Raw genomic sequence first — 21,538 nt, forward strand, 5'->3', positions numbered from 1 at the left:
TACACACTTTAAATTCAAATTTTACACATAGGTACACACACAAATTATGTTTAATATTTTATATTTCCTATTGTTTAAGATAAACCGTTTTTTATTAGAATATTATAGAATTACTTCAACAATTACACATAAAGTAATAAATACATTCATTGACTACAATTGGTTCTATTTATAAATATACTCAAATGCTACTGTGTTGGCCCTGTCTACAACTATATAAAGTACCTTGAAAAAAATGCCTTGTTTGCCAGTTTAGTACTCAAAATTGATGGTTTATCCAAATAGACTGAATTGTAAAATACAGATTCCTTGTGGGCGCCAATTATGTAACCTGTAATCCTACGAAAATGTACCCGGCTGGTTACATAATACTTAGGGATGTATAAAATAAAGAAAACACAAGAATCCACTTGATAGTCGATTTATTTCTTCTCCTACATACCCTAAAATTACAACTTCTAGCTCAGATTGCTAACGGTAGAGCTGTTGGTTCAATAATATCTGTATTCTTACACTTAGGATAAACCACCAACAAACTAGTTGTTTAATTAAATTTTATTCAGATAATTATAATACGAAAGTTACACCTGAGCATTAAATTTGGCAAGTAACACTGTCCATTAGATCACAGTAAACCTTAGTTATGATATTAAAGTTATTCATTATAAATGAGACAAAAGCAAAAGGTTACCGATCTATGACAATAATAAAATTAGACTTCAAGTAAACTATGAGCCTACTAAGGCCTACCTAAGGGCTACCTAAGGGCCAACACATACCTGTTGCCACAGACGATGTTAATTCCTCCAAGTTAACTCGTCTGCATTCCGCCAGACGAACGAGACTGATGATCTAAAATATAATAAATATCATGAGATTTAGCTTGTGCACAACTGCTGACAGACATCTAAACACTGAACCGAATCGTAACACTTACAGAAAAGTCTGCAGCGGTCAAGAATAGGATTTGGGTCGGAACTTGTGACAATGGCCATGAAAGGCGTCCCGATCTTGAGAAGACCCGTCTCTTACATCAGCTTGCCACGCTCATGGGCACACACCTCTCTCCTCAGCAACATTTGCCTCGATCTATTAAACCCCAGTATCCAATAATATATATATCAATATTTATTTCTGGAACTATATACAGCGACAATGGATTTCCACGCTGAGTTTTATATTAATATATTCTAATTTTTGTAACAAACAATATTATGTTCTGACACTAATCAATGCCGTCTTTTCTTCTTATTCTATTTTCCTTCCATTTCAAATTTAGTGCTCTTTACAATACGAACAGCACGTTGCCAGTTATATCGTGCTACCCTTTAAACATGTAGGTTTAATTAACTAACGACACAATATCAAGAAAAAAAGGTGAAATACAAATATTTATATTTGTACCTAAACTATAATTAAATTAAATCCTGTTCAATATTTCTAAAAAGAAATTAACACTAACAGAAATAATCAAAACCAACGAAGTTCCACCAAAACCACTAGCTGGCGCTATGTGACAGGTTTAAGTGAAACGTGATGTAGACAGGTATTGCGAAGGCCCTAGGCGGATATCCACATAAGGCTGAAGGCCCGAAGCGTCCCAAAGAGGCGTGCCTTTAGCTTCAAGCGTGAGTCGGACTGAAGACAAAAAATGTGACTATGCTGTATCTGGCACATAGCCGCAATGGTACTTGTATAGTCAACAGCAGAAGTTGCTAAGCGGGCGAGGAGTTTAAAATTACCTTGACATGCTCTTATTGTCTTTACTATAATGTCGCGTCCAGATCATTTTAAACCACTCGCCCGCTTAGCAACTTCTGCTGCTGACTGTACTGATTGATTAGGTTACTATTGTTTCGTGTTTTAAAAAGCACTAGGTATACAGGGTGGCTAAAAAATAAACTAAGTGCATTCCCGTTGCCAACGTGCATGTGCAACCCTGATATCGCGAAGAATAATTTGGCTGTTTCATATATTTTGGGTGGCCGTATTCTAATGGAAGATACCTACTTCATTTTTCGCGATTTCGGGGTTGGTCCCATACTAAAAGTTGCTCAGTATAATCCCAAAATCTCTCTGGCTATGGGAATACACTTATTTTTTGGCCACCCTGTAGGTATTATCTCTCTTCGGCCTTCGCTTTTAAAACACTTTCGGAAGTTGTAGGAAGCGCGACCCGTCGGACGCTCGAGTTTTCAGCTCTACGCATTTGGACACTTGTACTATTATTCGGCATTCAATCTTCAGAGATATAGAGATATAAGCCATCACGCCAGAAAACTTCATGTTACATCTGGTTTTTGATTGACCCATTCGGGTTTTTCAAGACGTTTCACACACGTCACGTTTCAAGTACAAAAAAATTTTTGAAAATTGTGTGATGTACGGAACCCTTGAAACGCGAGTCCGACTCGCACTTGACCAGTTTTTTTTTATTAAACAAAATTATTTTCGAGTCAAGCTTCTGTCACACTCTTCAAGTATATTAATCTAGTTTATAATATCGTAGTTATTGCACATGTTGTATGTACTTTAATTATAGTAACGTTAAAACAATGATTTGTTAGTGAACCACAAAATTAATATCCACACGTAATAATCGACCCAAAATTAAGCTACATACGGTTGAAAATTGCACACAATACTCACTTACTTAACATGAAAATTACAATAATTACATGCTGACATGAAAATTCAGCAAACAGTAAATAATAGTAATAGTGTTCACACCTCGTAAACGTAAGTAAATAAATAAAGACCTATGCAACACGATTGCGACTAATAGACTCTGCAAAGTGTATTCAACTTTATCAGTTAGACTATAGAGTATATAATACGGCAATCTGGTTTCGCAATAGTTGCACGAGTCTTTTGCGTGGAGAACTGGGGAACGTTGTTACAAAGTTCAGTATCTTTCATTCGAAGGAAGTGGGTGGGCTCATATTTTATTTATATATTTTTTTACATTTGATTTGTAGTCCTGCCTTTTTTCAATATTCATAAACGTGATGACTTCTCTTTTTTTTGCACACTTAGGCCCACTTGCACCATTCCTCACGGGGTTAACAGGTTAAACCTAGAGTTACTATGGTTACCAGTACTATTTGACACTGAGTTAACGATTTAACCGCTTAACCCCAGGTTAGTGGGATGGTGCAAGTGGGCCTTAGATTATCTTTAAGCGATCATTTATCATTATAGATTTGTAATCTTCCTTTAGGTGTTATTTTCTACTCTACAATCATCATCCTTTTGACGCCATAGGCATGAAGTTCAAAGATGCAACGTTGCATGTAGTAGGTACTACGTAAACTATTATGACCTAGCGTAATATTAACCTAAGATCATTAGACCATTAGCAACTTTGTCGGGGACACTGTTTATTGACGTTTTATGGTAACAGTCCATTTCTGACTGCAGCTGCACTACTAGTACTGACGCGTCGCTGTTATTGTCAATTTCCATAGTAAAATGAACAGTAATGCAGCTGTCGTTGGAAATGGACTGTCACCTTTAGTGTAGGTACATAATTGCAGCTATAAAGTGCAATAATTAGTACCTACTAATACTTGTGAATGAAGATGATAATTATTTAGGCTAATTGGATGTAAATGTGTGTGGTAAAATGTTTTACCAAAGGTCTTAAATGTTAACAGTTGTATGTACCTATTATCTCAAGAAAATAATTAATTCAACTAAACTGCAAAACGTAATTCAAGACCAAAAAAAGTAAGACAATGTTGCCACTGCAATAATTTGTTCAGAAAGTATGGTACATTTTAAACTTATATTAGGTTCGCCAAACATACGTTTAACGGCGACATGATACACTCATTTTCAACGTTATTACCTTAATCTAACTTACATTTCTAAGGTTAATACATAATGATAATATATGAGCACAGTAAACTGAAATAAATGTCATATACTAAGAAAAAGTGACCAACACCACCTGCCAGGCACCTGCCGCGATAGCAGAGGACGCTGGTTCGATTCCAGCCTGGGGCACTGGAGGCCTTGGTCACTTTTTCTTAGTATATGACATTTATTTCAGTTTATAATTTATATAGAATTATGCGATCGAATCCCGATTGCGTTAAAATAACGACTGTATGGAATCACGAATGTAGTAAACTGCGATTGCGTCGAAAAAATATTGTGTAGAATCGCGAATAGGAAGAATTGCGTTTGTGTTATCGATCGCATAATTCTTTATATAGTAGTGTTTCTACTTGATAAAAACAAATTAAAAATATTTCCTGGAAAATAATTTAATTTGTTCAAATACTTCATAGTATATGAGCACAGTATAAGCTGTCTTTGCTAAATAAGCTAGCTTTGATAAATAATTACGCTAAGATTTATTAGTAATTTTACTCCTACAATTTAAAAAAAGTACTTTTATTTACTTATTTTTACATAAATACAAGACGCGCTAGTAAAAAAGTGGCAACATTTCTTACTTTTTTTGGTCTTGAATTACGGTTTGCAGTATAAACTACATAAACTTTAGGTAGGTACTTCCTTTTGGGAGAGACTGGGGCGCTCACAAAACGAAATATTGAAAAGTATTTTTAGGGACCCGGACAGCCTATTTTTCCGATATTTGACTGTCTGTACATCGAGATGAGAATCGGAAATAACGATGAATGACCCGTGAAGTGAATTAAGCCGATGAGGGGATTCACTTTTGTATGGAGAAAAAAAAAGTTGTAATATTTTTCCTGACTTTGCTCACCAATGGAGTCTCCCCACACTAAAATCTATCTATTTCAATTTTCAAAAGAATCGAATAACGTTTATAGGTTGCACAAGTTGAAAAGGTAGAGTGAGAACCCCATACATTGCGTGAAAATGAACTATGTTCTATAATGACAAAATATAATGAACTGATACTAAAATCGAATGAGAAAACTGAATTTTGCATCTAAAACACGATAAAAACACTTTTCCTTTGGAAAAACGTGGCATAACTGAAAAATCTTAATTAGAACATATATCGAGTAACAAAAATTTAAGTTTACTACTAATTTTAGAATTTATTTCTATGTAGAAGGTTCAGTATCACACTACTCTCCGCTTTGATGATAGTCGCTTAAACCATTTTCTACCCTCCGATGTAGAGTCGTTGGTTATTTGGAAAATCTTTGTTAATGATGTGCAACCTCTAAATGTTGACCGATTTTAATTTTTTTAACGTATAATATTTTTTTATCAGTTAGAACAAGAATTCGAGCAAAGTCAGATGAAAATCGAAAATTCGGAAAACCCTACTACCCTACTATTGAAAGTTTTATCTACTCCTAATTCACAAATCGCTAAGTCTAAGTGACATTTCCCTGTTGCTCTGTGAGCTAGTGTTCCGGCAGCAAACGCTGCCATCCGGTAACTGAGGGCCTACCACGAAGCACGTTCGACGTGTTGCCTCCCGGTCACATTTACGTATGAATTTACAAGTGGAACAGAGAGGCAACACGTCTAACGTAGTTCGCGGTAGCCCTCTGAGGCGGCTTGAACCGCCCGGGCACCCGCACTCACAGATCACCTCGATGGAGTACATAGAAGTAGCATCCTATAGAAGTGGTGTGTGCGTGCCTCCGTGAGGGACAAAACACGTTTTAACATCCCTGACAATATACCAAAAATAATCTATGTAATTACAATAACAATCTACGGTCGGGTTATTTGTTGCCCACCAATAGCTCATACTAACAAAAAGGTGGGGAACAAGCAAAAGTGAGACTGTGACAAGGACAAGCAATAGTACCGCTTTCTCTGCTACTCCTACTGAAAGTTCTATAAGTGTATCTCGTTCGGTCATTTGGCCCCTCCCCCGTGTCTTCTCTATATTATTGTACCTCTATGATGGAGTATAACTCACACGGGAAAACCACAGATAAGTATAATCATTTAATTTTGTACAAACAGCAACATCCCTCATTGCACATCGGTGAACCTTATTACAAAAGGCATAAGGTCCACGGATTGTGGGCGGCGGTATATGTATTGGAACTTATAAAAAAAAACACGAAGCTATTTATCGAATAGGTACTGAGGGATTGACGCGAAAAACAAATAACTATTTAAATTTCTTTATCTATCTCTATCGCACGAAAGAGAAGCAGATAACGAGTTACATTCACGACTCTCACGGCGCGATTCGGGAAATTAATCAGAGATTAACTAGATAAGTGACGTCCCACGGAAAAAAAGCGGGTGGCGCTTACGCTACGAGTACCTATCGTTAACGTCGCTCCAATATTATTACGCGACGTAAGCGCCAGCCACCGTAAGGTATACCTTTAAAAGGTGTTTGCCGTGGAACGTCACATAACTTTCTCATTCATTTCCCGAATCGTGGTGCCAGCCGCCATAAGGTACCTTTTGCCGTGGAACGAGGAACGTCACATATCTTTACTATTTCATATCTACATATAAATCTCTAATTCATTTCCCACGTCCACGCGTTTTTACGCAAATTTTCGTAGATTTTGATAGACGCAAAACAGAAACCAGAAATGCATCGACAGTCGTGTCAAGGTCACATATTAACAATATCATATCAATTTAAAAAAATAATAATCTGAATACAGCTGCATATGCTGAACAAGAGCAGTTGATCACATACTAGCGTTGTCTCAGTGAATCATTGCACGAGCAGCGTAATAGTAAATACTCGGTTGTAATGTAACGCACTGTGCAAATATACTTGACCTTACTTGAAGGATATAATAAGAACGACAGGCAAAGAAAAATACCAATTAATGTTTAGGTTATACCGAGCAACTTTTGCTATGGGACCAACCCCGAATACGCGAAAAAAATTGGATGTTTCATACATTATAGCCGTCTACACTAAAAGTTCAGTGACCACACTTCAAATAAGGAGGGTAGCAATAGTTCTGAAATGTTCCATTTAGAAGAAACGTTTAAAAGACGTATTTACTCCGGTTGACCCTATTTATAATCTTCACTATTTCTTTGTTCTTGATAAAGAGTTTTGGACATTCATCTGTATATATGTAGGTGTGTTAAATTTCAGATTAGCTTTAGTGATTAGTAGCACCGCCCACAATCTCTCTGCTTTGCCTTAAGGTTGACTGGTAGAGAATGCTTTTGGCATTTAGTCCGCTTTTTGTACAATAAGTTTCCTTTTGTGCAATAAAGTTTAAATAAATAAATAAATCTGTGAGCCGTGCGTGCCCGAGGATCCGAACCCAACACGTATCAGGCCCATTGGCATTTCAATTGCATGTAAGGGATACTATTATTATTACCTCTCCTCTATTGTAGATTTTTCTTGTCCTTTGACACGGGCATCCCACACAACGAAGGGCACACAAAGGGGACACAACGTGCAGCATCCAATCGGTATACCCCTTTAGAGCTGTTTCCCAATGACGTCCAGTTTTTTGCAGGTACGGTTTTTTGCAGGATTCCGTTTTGGTAGAGTATAGGTGCTAATATATAGTTCGTTTTTTTAGCATTAGAAATAAGGTAAACAATCTTGATGTGTATTTTAATTGAAAAACACATTTTAAAAATAAGTTACGGCAAATATGTAACAATTATGAATGTAATACGATCATTTATATTCTTCTGCTATCATAAGTAATAGTTATTGATTTTTAAAAAGCGTTTTTCAATTAAAAGACATGTCAAGATCGCTTACCGTCTTTGAAGTTCTTTCTAATGCTAAAAAAACGAACTATAGTAACTTTCACACTCTAATATAGGATTCTGTTTGCGGAATCCTGCATGCATACTTCAGAAAACTGGATGCTTCAAAAAACCGTACCCGCAAAAAACTGAACGTCAGTGGGAAACAGAGGGCCTGCCGCGAACCACGTTCGAAGTGTTGCCTCCCTATCGCACTTACGTACAAATTTACAAGTGCGACAGAGAGGCTACACGTCGAACGTGGTTCGCGGCAGGCCCGCAGCTCTTACAAAGCATTGAATTGTCGACTTCACTTGTTGGCTTTAGGCATTGCGCAAGCTTTCTGAAACTCCGGAATATGTATTATGATTGTTACGTGTACGGGTAAGACGAAGAACAGGAGATATCAGGCCCTAAAAAATAAAAAAGTGGTATAAACAACAAAATGTAAAAAATACGACGTATTTTAACAAAGTGTCTGGCGTCCCATGATCGTGATAAACAAAATAGCGTAGTAGTGCAGGGTGGTTGACACTGTTCACATATGGCGTAATTAAATTTATTACCGTGACGAAAATGTATGAAATCATGCTTCAAGCATGTAGTGATCGACGTAAATTAAAGCTAGTATTAATACGATAAATATACAAACAGCCGATATAATATACGACATAGAATTTCAAACAAATATTATTAATGAACAAGCCAAATCAACATATTCCAATACTATATAATACATATATTATTTATTTATTTATTTATTAGAGCTTTCAATTATTCCACAGAGAATTGAATTAAATTATTTATAATTCTTATTTGATATAAAAGTTATTTATTTTATTTTTTCTACTGTAGACCCCTTCTGGGTAAAAGCCTCCTCCAGCTGTTTCCATTTGGATTTATCTAGCGCTACACTATGCCAGTCTTTGCCTGCAGTGGCAACAATCTCGTCCTGCCACCTGGCTAGTGGATGTCCTCTCTTTCTTGAGCCATAGGGCCCCTTCCATTTGGTCACCTTTCCTGTCCACCTCCCGTCGTTGAACCTTGCCACATGACCGGCCCATCTCCATTTCATGCTCTGAGCAAAGTGCAAGGCATCAGCTACTTGTGTCCTTTTTCTAATGTCGGAGCATCTTATTCTGTCTTTTAATTTGATGCCTAGACAGTGCCTAGATATAAGTACCTACTATCGCTCTGTCGCCGTAACACCGAAGCCGCTTTGCTCGGAAGATGCTTTTACCTTAAGGGAAGTTTTTCATCAGCCTTTGAAAGTCCCTCGGCTAAAAGGCATAGGCATTTTACCTTAACCCATCATTTGACCCTATCTACTGCGCATTCTTTGGCACGTTTCTCATTTTTTTTTTTATATCCCTAGGTATTTACGTTTTAATGTAAAGGTGGCCACTGACGAGCCTTCCAACAGACCAAATAGCGTGGCTGCAATCCAAAATCGGCCCGTGAACGTCAAAAACGTACAATGTTTAATATTAGGATGCCGTCCATTTGGATGAATCCATTGTAACGGCATCCATTTGGAAGGCTCGTCAGTGGCCTGCTTTACATTCAGCCATTTATTATCCATTATGTTTAAACCCGCGATTGCATCGACGTATATCTCAAGACGGGCCTTACGGGCACTAAAAATGGTAGGTAAGTACTTGTTCAGCGGTGTCACGAATTCGAGCCAATCGTGCAGCGTAACGCGACTAGTTGCGACCAATCGCGCGCGTGATGCGAAGTCATCAATGATCAACTAATCGCGATGTAGCGGTGTCACACCGCTGTACTGGTCCTATTCATGCCCCATTCTTATTGCCCGTAAGGTAACATTCCATTTCTGACCGCAGCTGCACTACTGGTACTGAAGGCGTCGGTATTATTGTCAATTTCCATAGTAAAATGAAAAGTAGCGCAGCTGTCGTTGGAAATGGACTGTCGCCTTAAGGACAGTATATAAGTATTTTTTGAAATACAGGCGATCGGAATTTGTAATCTAGTGGTATTACCACTCGATTTCATATCTAATAGTAGAATTTAAGTGCCTAGTATTGGAGATATTATTTAACGATATACGCGAAATCGAGTGGTCGAAATTCAAAAATCGGCCCCTTGGGCTGATTCCGCATGGGCGCAGAAGTCAAAAGCGTCTTGTAATCACAATGATTATATTTAATCAAAAGCACAACTAGCACATAATTTAGATGGAAATGTGAAGTGTATGTTTATCCCGTTTACGTGGTAACAGCATTCAAAACTAAAACTAGAGCATATAGCACAGAGAAATGTAAAAACGAATTAATATACTTTCGTTCTGCTGGACTTGCCAACATTTATGATGCAACTCTGTCTAGAGTTAAGCTACGAAAAGTCTGCAGCGGATTTGATAGCCTGGAAGTATTATTTGGAACGTCAAACTTCTATAAAATGATGACATATAAATAACACTGACACTGCGAGAGCTATCAAAATCGCTGCAGACTTTTCGTGGCTTAACTATATCCGTTCATCTGTCTCATCTGTCTGTCACACCACACTGCTAAAAGTCGTAGATACAACCCCACCCACATCAAACCCGGGGTCCCCACACCCACAAAAACCTCGACGGCGTTGGCGAGATGACCTTGACGCCTTTGATAGGTACTGGTGGGAGACGGTTCAAGACAGGGATACGTGGAAAGGGAGGAGGGAGGCCTTTGCCGAGCCGTGGGACACTAGGGCCTAGGCTTTTAAAGCCTAGAGTCTAGGCTAGAGTCTAGGCTTATAAATAATATAATAAATAAATAAGTCATAGATAAATAAGTTATAATAGTTTCGTTTCATTTCTAGACGTCCGGTGTCTGCTACTTGAAGGGATGGAAGCCTCGGTGCTCGAGTCTGATTCGCATTTGCTCGATTTTTAAATGACTGATGTTATTTCAGTAATGACAATATTTTAGTGGTGGTTTGGAAAGATAAATTTGCCTAAAAAATATTCCGTGCCAATTTCTTTGACGTCAGTAATGTCATTAGCAGCAATCCTACCTAAAATTAGCCAAAATTTAGACGCTGTACATTTGAAAAGTACCTTAGGGACAAAACTACGACTAAAGGATGACTCACGCTAGACCGGACCAGGGCCGGGCCGCAGCTTTCATTTTCTAAAAAGCGAAAGCACCACGTGACCACTGCATGGCGCCACCAGCCACCACATGCCGATGACATGTCGGACACATCGGCCTGGGCCCGGGCCGGTCTAGCGTGAGTCATCCTTAAATCTACTTTCCAGGAGAGAATGATTGTTTTAAAAACATCTTACTATCCAGGCTAGTGTAAGTAAAGTTACAACAAAAAGTTTGAAATGGATGTCATTTTGCGCTAATAATGTCAATAGAAAACCAAAAGAAAAGATTTGAATGTACACGTTTGATGTACAGTCACCTGCAATAATATGTTACACTACGAAGGCCGCAAAAATATCTGACACGTATGATCTTATTTGTAGAGCCATAAGAAGGTGTCACATATTTTAGCGGCATTCGAAGAGTATTTAACATAATAATTACGAGTATTATTGCAGGGGATTGTAGGTACAATGGCGTTCAATATTATAGTGCATGGATATTAGATGTCGACCTTAATGCCTAAATACGAGTATTACGGTTGAAACATGTACATGCACTTTTGAACGCCAGTGCTATACTTACGAAAAAATGATCCTTACGGCATTGTAAATTTTTAGAGTAATTTTGTTTTTCGTTTATCTGTGGAAGATGATGCTTTGTGAAAATTAGCTTGAAGCGATTTCACGTGGCCCCGGAAATATCCAAGTGGTCCCAAGGGTATAAAGGTATTTAACCACATAAAGCGTTAAGCAATATTAAAATTATCATAATGACCGTGCGCGAGCGTCGTTAACTAATTACGAGCGATAATAAACCTTCTGAAAACATTTACGAGTCCAGCAAAATTCATGGCTAAGGTTCATGGTTTCGGGCAGGTCAAACGTAGTGCCAATATCGATTTAGAATAACTATAGAAATCCGACTAGAGCTTAAACCACAGAATAAGTACCTAATAGTACTACCGTACAGAAAGGACACTTCCTACAAAACCGAAGTTTGACAGCGATTCAGGGTCGAATCATGATATCCCTTTCTAACTTATGGCACTATCCCTTTCGGCTATTTAGGGTTGTCAAAATTCAAGTAATTATCTTATCGCACGCCGTCGCACGTGGTCGTGCACGCAAAGGGACGTCAATTTGTGCCAACCCTAATAATTGCTCGGAGCAATGCTGAGCCGAATGAAGCCGAATTTGCACGAACGGTGCGATTCGGGAAATGAATTAGAGATGAACTAGATATGTGACGTTCCACTGCAAAAGGTACCTTATGGCGGCCGGCGCTTACGTCGCATAGTGCCGCAATAATATTGGAGCGGCGTTGGTAATAGCGTAAGCGCCAACCGCCATAGGGTACCTTTTGCAGTGGAACGTCACATATATTTACTATTTCATATCTAGTAAGTCTCTAATTCATTTCCCGAATCGAGCCGGAAGTCAGGAGTGTCTAGCCACTGCTCAAACCACCCCACGGGAATTGTGCTGCGAAGCCCGCGAGCGACTCACCTGCAACCAGCAGCACCACACACCGAGGGCGGCAAAAATATCTGACACGATTCACACGATCTTATTTGTAGCGCAATAAGAGGGCGGCACATATTTTTGCGGCCTTTGTTGTGTAACATATTATTATTAGTGTAGGTGACTGTACAGCGCGCATATTGATAAAGTCAAATATACCTCGCTAGAGGTTTGAGATGGACCCCGGACCCTATAGTATGTAAAATGTGGTTTCAGTTAAATATCTTGAGATTTAGAAATGTTATAGATTTCAGAGTCCTGAACAAAAGTCTCTAGGGGTGCTATCACTGTTTCCGAGTCCCTTTCAGAGTTTCGACTGATATTGTAGTAAATTAAATTTTTTATTGACCAATCACAACTATTTATTTTATCGTGTATTGTGTTATATGTGAAGCACCAAAACTAGGTAACACTCCGTAGATACCAAAATTTCCGTGAGACACAGACATATTAAATATCTTAATAAGAACGGGTCACTCACATATTTTAAGTCGAAAAACGCTCGACATGTTTCAATCCGTACCGAGGAGTGTCATCAAGAGCTTGCGTTTACGGTGACGGACGGACTGATTGGCGCCGAGTCATCGGGCGCGGAGAGCTGCGGCCCGCAGTCTGCGCCGGTCCTCGCAACATTTCGAGCGTTTTTCGACTTAAAATACGTGAGTGACCCGTTCTTAAGATATTTAATACTCCGTAGATACCTACATAATCTTGTATTGTAATTAGATTTATATATATGTAATTTGCAAGTTTTCAAGGTTCAGTAATAATTAATTAAGAAATTATAATAACCTAAGTACCATCATAATACAATTCTAATTCTTCGTAGTTACTTTTCGGGGGTTGGTCATTACAGTACAGTTGAAATTATTCCAGATGTTCAGAAATGATAAAAAAATACAATTTCAAATTGAGTCTTCTTACCTAGGACGTAAGTTCGATATTCAAACTGATTTTTTGCAAGAAAGATCTTAGTTCATTTCGGTTATAACAGTTTAGAGCAAGCCATTTGTTTCATGTATACGTGCCTTGTCTGTGAATTCTAGTTAATGAGTTGGCATTTCGTATTTACTAGTACTAATGGGTATTTAAAAATGTCAAGGCTCATTTGACAAGAAATTGTAGAAATTAGTGGCAACTTCGTAGTGTCGTCCCTTTCAAATCAATGTAAGAAAACGGGACGACACAATGTTGCCTCTTTTTAAAGCACCGTACAAAACTTTGTTCACGCCGACGCTCTTATTAATTTCTACAATTTCTAGTCGGTCTATAATCGTGGCGTAAATTTTTCAGCGGGCCTATGATGGCCGCGCTTCTTTTGCTAAGAGACGTGTGTCTTTCTAAGTATAGCGAGTGCGAGAGTGACGAAAACGATAGACGAAAAGTGTGACCATCATCCGTATAGTAAGTACTTAGTTTTTTAGTCTTTCTCTGTAAAGAACGATAACAGAAACACTGGGTATTCAAGGAGAGTCCACCCGATATACTATTATAATAATTATTCATTATTTAGAATTTTAGAGCAAAGAAGTACTCTTAAAATTTCCTAACAGCACAGAATAAATAATGGTACTAAGTACAGAAGACTCACTCTCTAACAAAACGCGTCTGTTACGATCAGCACAGATATGGCCGCTAGGTGGCGACAGCGCCACGCGCGGCTTATGGCAAACCCCAAAATTGGGGCCGAACGGATGTACTTTTAGCTACCTGTAGCAAAGCTACGAAATCGCGGAGTGAGACACGCCTGCTAACAGGCAAGTTTTAACTGTTTAATTTTGTTATAACTGTGTAGCCGCCTATTCTATAGCGCTGCGCTCAATTTGCTTCTTAATTTATCGTAATAAATTATTATTTACCTGCATAATTTCTAGCAATAGCCATGGCAACAGAATTTCCAAGCGAAATGCTATGTTTTCACAGCTCTCGATAGTATCAATAGTTATTGCGGTAAATAAAGATAACAACAGGGAAAATACCTCGTTATCAAACAAAACCTAGACAGACATTCAATCAAGTAATTATCTAGCTGATAGTCTTATTATACCTAGTTATCCTGCTTTTTATCAAGGTCCATTTTCCAATTACTTTCATTGTTATTTTACACAATACAGTTAGTTAGGTCCACAGAAAAAGGATCTGTATTCCCCTAACGTTGGCACCCCTTTCTTTTCTCCGGGATATCCCGGCGCACATCCCGGCGTCAATCCTTGCATACGATAGAGAAAATCTCCTATATATAATTAACAAAAAAACTGGGAGCCTAGCAAAGATGACGATCGTAGCATCTGTCATCCCGATACATTTTTACATTTCGTTTAGCGTTTGGTACGATTGTCATCTTGGCCAGGCCCCCAGGTAATGCGTCTTTCTGTTTAAAAAATGCTTGTTGCTAGGCGTACTTGAATAAATAATATTTAGAATCTAGAATCTTGAATTTTCGCTATTATTTTTTCAGCTTGTCCCTGCTCCTGAAACGAAAGAAAGAAAGTTTATTATGTTTAAATAACTTTTATTTGTATTTAGTGTCCTACTGTAAAGCCACCTTAATAGACAGAGTGTAACGCTGCCTTAACGAAAAAATCGATGACATCTAGCCACAGGACCGCCAAACATGGAAATTGCTCCACCGATAAGAGTCATACTTTTAAATATAGACAATATATGTAGTATGATGATTAATGTAAAGCCAGGGGAATTCCATTGCTGAGGAATGATTCGCGAGCGATAGTGTTTTATCAATATAATAATTTTTTTTAAAATCGCATATCAGCCCATGACCTGTCTCAATAAAATACATTGGTCATCAAATTACCCATTTCGCAACTCCGATAATTCTCAAATAATTCAATAGTAAACAAATAATAAGATAAGATATGATATATGTTGGTGCGAGTCAGAAAGTTGATTCATGTACCAATATTATCTGTTCTGGTATTCCCATTCATGTTTTATGAGTATTACGTCTCGTAAATCTAGACACGCGGCAGCGTGTCAAGCCAAGTTCAAGCAAAGGAACTGGCTAGCCAGCGCCAAGTGTAATATTACACGAACCACTTGGTGCCACTTTTGACCCTTCTATAACTCAAAACATCTTTAACGTAAACACATAAAACTACGTGTGTTTAATTATATCCATAAGGACATCTAGAAGCCCAAATTTCATGAAGCTAGCTCAAACGGTTATAAAGATACTAGATGAAAACCCGGCCACGCTCGGGTAAAATAAATAATAATAATAGGTAATACTCATTTTGAATTAAGTAACCTATCTCATCTCAGAAAACTTTAAATCCGTAACATACAATTATAACTCTAAAAATTTACTATTCCGATATATCTAAAAACAAATAATTATGTAATTAAAAAACCTAATCCGCTTTTCTGGTAGCAGTTCGGTTCTGTAAGGGTCGCAGTTCTAACCTAACCTAACCCACTTCTGGTTGCAGTTTGGTTCTATAAGGAATTAAGGATCACAGTTCTAGCCTGACCCACTTTTCTGGTCGCAGATCGGTTCTGTGAAGGCTGCATTTATAACCTAGCCCACTTTCCAATCTCAAAAGAGGGAACCCTTTTGTACCTACCCTTCATGGCACTAAAGTGAAAGTATGGAAATTATGACTGCGATTTCTAACAAAGTGTCTGGCGTCTCATGATCGTGATAAACAAAATAGCGTAGTAGTGCAGGGTGGTTGACACTGTTCACAGATGGCGTAATTAAATTTATTACCGTGACGAAAATGTATGAAATCATGCTTCAAGCATGTAGTGATCGATGTAAATTAAAGCTAGTATTAATACGATAAATATACAAACTGCCGATATAATATACGACATAGAATTTCAAACAAATATTATTAATGAACAAGCCAAATCAACATATTCCAATACTATATGATACATATATAAGTACATACCTACTATCGCTCTGTCGCCGTAACACCCAAGCCGCTTTGCTCGGAAGATGTTTTTCATCAGCCTTTGAAAGTCCCTCGGCTAAAAGGCATAGGCATTTTACCTTAACCCATCGTTTGACCCTATCTACTGCGCATTCTTTGGCACGTTTCTCATATCCTTTTTTAGGGTTCCGTACCCAAAGGGTAAAACGGGACCCTATTACTAAGACTTCGCTGTCCGTCCGTCCGTCCGTCTGTCTGTCAACAGGCTGTATCTCACGAACCGTGATAGCTAGACAGTTGAAATTTTCACAGATGATGTATTTCTGTTGCCGCTATAACAACAAATACTAAAAACAGAATAAAATAAAGATTTAAGTGGGGCTCCCATACAGCAAGCGTGATTTTTGACCAAAGTTAAGCAACGTCGGGCGTGGTCAGTACTTGGATGGGTGACCGTTTTCTTTTTGCATTTTTTTCCGTTTTTTTTTGCTTTATAGTACGGAACCCTTCGTGCGCGAGTCCGACTCGCACTTGCCCGGTTTTTTTATATCCTAAAGGTGGCCACTGACGAGCCTTCCAACAGTCCAAATACAACAATCTGCAATCAATTTTGGCTGCAATCCAAAATCGGTCCGTGTATGTCAAAAATGTACAATGTTTAATATTAGGATGCCGTCCATTTGGATGAATCCATTGTAACGGCATCCATTTGGAAGGCTCGTCAGTGGCCTGCTTTACATTCAGCCATTTATTATCCATTATGTTTAATCCCGCGATTGCATCGACGTATATCTCAAGACGGGCCTTACGGGCACTAAAAATGGTAAGTACTAGTTCAGCGGTGTCACAAATTCGAGCCAATCGACGCGACTAGTTCCGACCAATCGCGCGCGTGATGCGAAGTCATCAATGATCAACCGCGTTGTAGCGGTGTCACACCGCTGTACAGAGCGGCTACCGCGAAAACCGAAATTCGCAAATTACGGGGATCCTTCTCTTTTACTCCAACGAAGGCGTAATTAGAGTGACAGAGAAAAATCCCCGTAATTTGCGAACTTCGATTTTCGCGGTTATAGCCCTGGTCATTCCAACATTCCATTTCTGACCGCAGCTGCACTACTGGTACTGAAGGCGTCGGTATTATTGTCAATTTCCATAGTAAAATGAACAGTAGTGCAGGTGTCGTTGGAAATGGACTGTCACCTTAAGGCCAGTCCTGAGATATACGTCGATCGAATGTCAATATATTCAGCCGTAAAGGTCGCGATTGTAATGGATACAAATAACGGCGCGCGGTCAGAATTTATTCAGAATTCATGAACTAAGTATGTCACACTGTAATTGTGACAGATATTTGGGGTTCATTCGACCTTAGAAAACGTGACTTGGGTAATTAGGGTTCCGTACCAAAAAGGTGCAAAAGGAACCCTTATTGGACAGCAGTGGAAGCGGATTTGGAGGCCGATTTTTGAATTTCTATCGCACGATTTCGTCACTCGAAAGACGGTGAAAAACGGAGATATGCTATTTTTTGAAATACAGGCGATCGGAATTTGTAATCTAGTGGTATTACCACTCGATTTCATATCTATTAGTAGAATTTAAGTGCCTAGTATTGGAGATATTATTTAACGATATACGCGAAATCGAGTGGTCGAAATTCAAAAATCGGCCCCTTGGGCTGATTCCGCATGGGCGCAGAAGTCAAAAGCGTCTTGTAATCACAATGATTATATTTAATCAAAAGCACAACTAGCACATAATTTAGATGGAAATGTGAAGTGTATGTTTATCCCGTTTACGTGGTAACAGCATTCAAAACTAAAACTAGAGCATATAGCACAGAGAAATGTAAAAACGAATTAATATACTTTCGTTCTGCTGGACTTGCCAACATTTATGATGCAACTCTGTCTAGAGTTAAGCTACGAAAAGTCTGCAGCGGATTTGATAGCCTGGAAGTATTATTTGGAACGTCAAACTTCTATAAAATGATGACATATAAATAACACTGACACTGCGAGAGCTATCAAAATCGCTGCAGACTTTTCGTGGCTTAACTATATCCGTTCATCTGTCTCATCTGTCTGTCACACCACACTGCTAAAAGTCGTAGATACAACCCCACCCACATCAAACCCGGGGTCCCCACACCCACAAAAACCTCGACGGCGTTGGCGAGATGACCTTGACGCCTTTGATAGGTACTGGTGGGAGACGGTTCAAGACAGGGATACGTGGAAAGGGAGGAGGGAGGCCTTTGCCGAGCCGTGGGACACTAGGGCCTAGGCTTTTAAAGCCTAGAGTCTAGGCTAGAGTCTAGGCTTATAAATAATATAATAAATAAATAAGTCATAGATAAATAAGTTATAATAGTTTCGTTTCATTTCTAGACGTCCGGTGTCTGCTACTTGAAGGGATGGAAGCCTCGGTGCTCGAGTCTGATTCGCATTTGCTCGATTTTTAAATGACTGATGTTATTTCAGTAATGACAATATTTTAGTGGTGGTTTGGAAAGATAAATTTGCCTAAAAAATGTTCCGTGCCAATTTCTTTGACGTCAGTAATGTCATTAGCAGTAATCCTACCTAAAATTAGCCAAAATTTTGACGCTGTACATTTGAAAAGTACCTTAGGGACAAAACTACGACTAAAGGATGACTCACGCTAGACCGGACCAGGGCCGGGCCGCAGCTACCGGGCCGCAGCTTTCATTTTCTAAAAAGCGAAAGCACCACGTGACCACTGCATGCCGCCACCAGCCACCTCCACATGCCGATGACATGTCGGACACCTCGGCCCGGGCCTGGACCGGTCTAGCGTGAGTCAACCTTATTTAAACCTATTTTCCAGAAGAGAATGATTGTTTTAAAAACATCTTACTATCCAGGCTTAGTGAGTAAAGTTACAACAAAAAGTTTGAAATGGATGTCATTTGCGCTAATAATGTCAATAGAAATCCAAGAAAAGATTTGAATGTACATTTTTGATGTACAGTCACCTGCAATAATATGTTACACTGCGAAGGCCGCAAAAATATCTGACACGTACGATCTTATTTGTAGAGCCATAAGAAGGTGTCACATATTTTAGCGGCATTCGAAGAGTATTTAACATAATAATTATTATTGCAGGGGATTGTAGGTACAGTGGCGTTCAATATTATAGTGCATGGATATTAGATGTCGACCTTAATGAATAAATACGAGTATTACGGTTGAAACATGTACATGCACTTTTGAACGCCAGTGTACCTATACTTACGAAAAAATGATCCTTACGGCATTGTAAATTTTTAGAGTAATTTTGTTTTTCGTTTATCTGTGGAAGATGATGCCTTGAGAAAATTAGCTTGAAGCGATTTCACGTGGCCCCGGAAATATCCAAGTGGTCCCAAGGGTATAAAGGTATTTAACCACATAAAGCGTTAAGCAATATTAAAATTATCATAATGACCGTGCGCGAGCGTCGTTAACTAATTACGAGCGATAATAAACCTTCTGAAATCATTTACGAGTCCAACAAAATTCATGGCTAAGGTTCATGGTTTCGGGCAGGTCAAACGTAGTGCCAATATCAATTTAGAATAACTATAGAAATCCGACTAGAGCTTAAACCACAGAATAAGTACCTAATAGTACTACCGTATAGAAAGGACACTTCCTACAAAACCGACGTTTGACAGCGATTCAGGGTCGAATCATGATATCCCTTTCTTATGGCACTATCCCTTTCGACTATTTAGGGTTGTCAAAATTCAAGTAATTATCTCATTGCACGCCGTCGCACGTGGTCGTGCACCGTACAGAAAGGACACTTCCTACAAAACCGAAGTTTGACAGCGATTCACGGTCGAATCATGATATCCCTTTTTAACTTATGGCACTATCCCTTTCGACTATTTAGGGTTGTCCAAATTCAAGTAATTAGGTATCTTATCGCACACCGTCGCACGTGGTCGTGCACGCCAAGGGACGTCAAGTTGTGCCAACCCTAATAATTGCTCGGAGCAATGCTGAGCCGAATGGAGCCGAATTTGCACGAAGTCAGAAGTGTCTAGCCACTGCTCAAACCAGCCCACGGGAATTGTGCCGCGAGGCCCGCGAGCGACTCACCTGCAACCAGCAGCACTACACACCGAGGGCGGCAAAAATATCTGACACGATTCACACGATCTTATTTGTAGTGCAGTAAGAGCGCGTCACATATTTTTGTGGCCTTCGTTGTGTAACATATTATTATTAGTGTTATGTAGGTGACTGTACAGCGCGCATATTGACAAAGTCAAATATACCTCGCAGGTTTGAGATGGACCCCGGACCCTATAGTATGGAAAATGTGGTTTCAGTTAAATATCTTGAGGTTTAGAAATGTTATAGATTTCAGAGTCCTGAACAAGAGTCTCTAGGGGTGTTACCACTGTTTCGGAGTCCCTTTCAGAGTTTCGACTGATATTGTAGTAAATTAACTATTTATTTTATCGTGTATAGTGTTATATTGTGAAGCACCAAAACTAGGTAACACTCCGTAGATACCAAAATTTCCGTGAGACACAGACATATTAAATATCTTAATAAGAACGGGTCACTCACATATTTTAAATCGAAAAACGCTCGACATGTTTCAATCCGTACCGAGGAGTGTCATCAAGAGCTTGCGTTTACGGTGACGGACGGACTGGTTGGCGCCGAGTCATCGGGCGCGGAGAGCTGCGGCCCGCAGTCTGCGCCGGTCCTCGCTACGGAGTGAAACATGTCGAGCGTTTTTCGACTTAAAATACGTGAGTGACCCGTTCTTAAGATATTTAATACTCCGTAGATACCTACATATCTTGTATTGTCGGATTACCCCGGATCGCGCGGGACGATGGCAAGCGCCCGGACGGGATGTCGTTAATCCCATGGAGAATGGGCCGCGCGCTGGTGTGGGACGCTACCTGCGCCGACACGTTGGCAGCGTCCTACATCCAAGCAACGAGCAGAAATGCCGGGGCAGCGGCGGACGCCCGAGAGCGAGCGAAGGCCCATAAATACAGCTGTCTCGGCGCCAACTACGAGTTCGTAGCTTTTGGCGTCGAGACACTCGGACCGTGGGGTAGAGGAGCGCGTGGGCTCCTTAAGGAGCTAGGTAAGCGGTTAAGGAGCTAGGTAAGCGGTTAAGGGAGGCAACAGGGGACTCTCGCGCGGGCAGCTTTCTCGCGCAAAGGATTGCTATCGCTATACAGCGCGGGAATGCTGCCTGCGCGATGGGCACCTTGCCGAGGGCTTAGAAGGTAGGTTTTAGGGATTTTTATTTTTTTGTTAGGTTTAGTTAAAGTTAATTTATTTTTTAGGCACTTGTAATTAAGTTTGTTATATAA

This window comes from Cydia fagiglandana, chromosome 20 (assembly GCF_963556715.1).
Source record: "Cydia fagiglandana chromosome 20, ilCydFagi1.1, whole genome shotgun sequence".
NCBI classification, from domain to species: domain Eukaryota; kingdom Metazoa; phylum Arthropoda; class Insecta; order Lepidoptera; family Tortricidae; genus Cydia; species Cydia fagiglandana.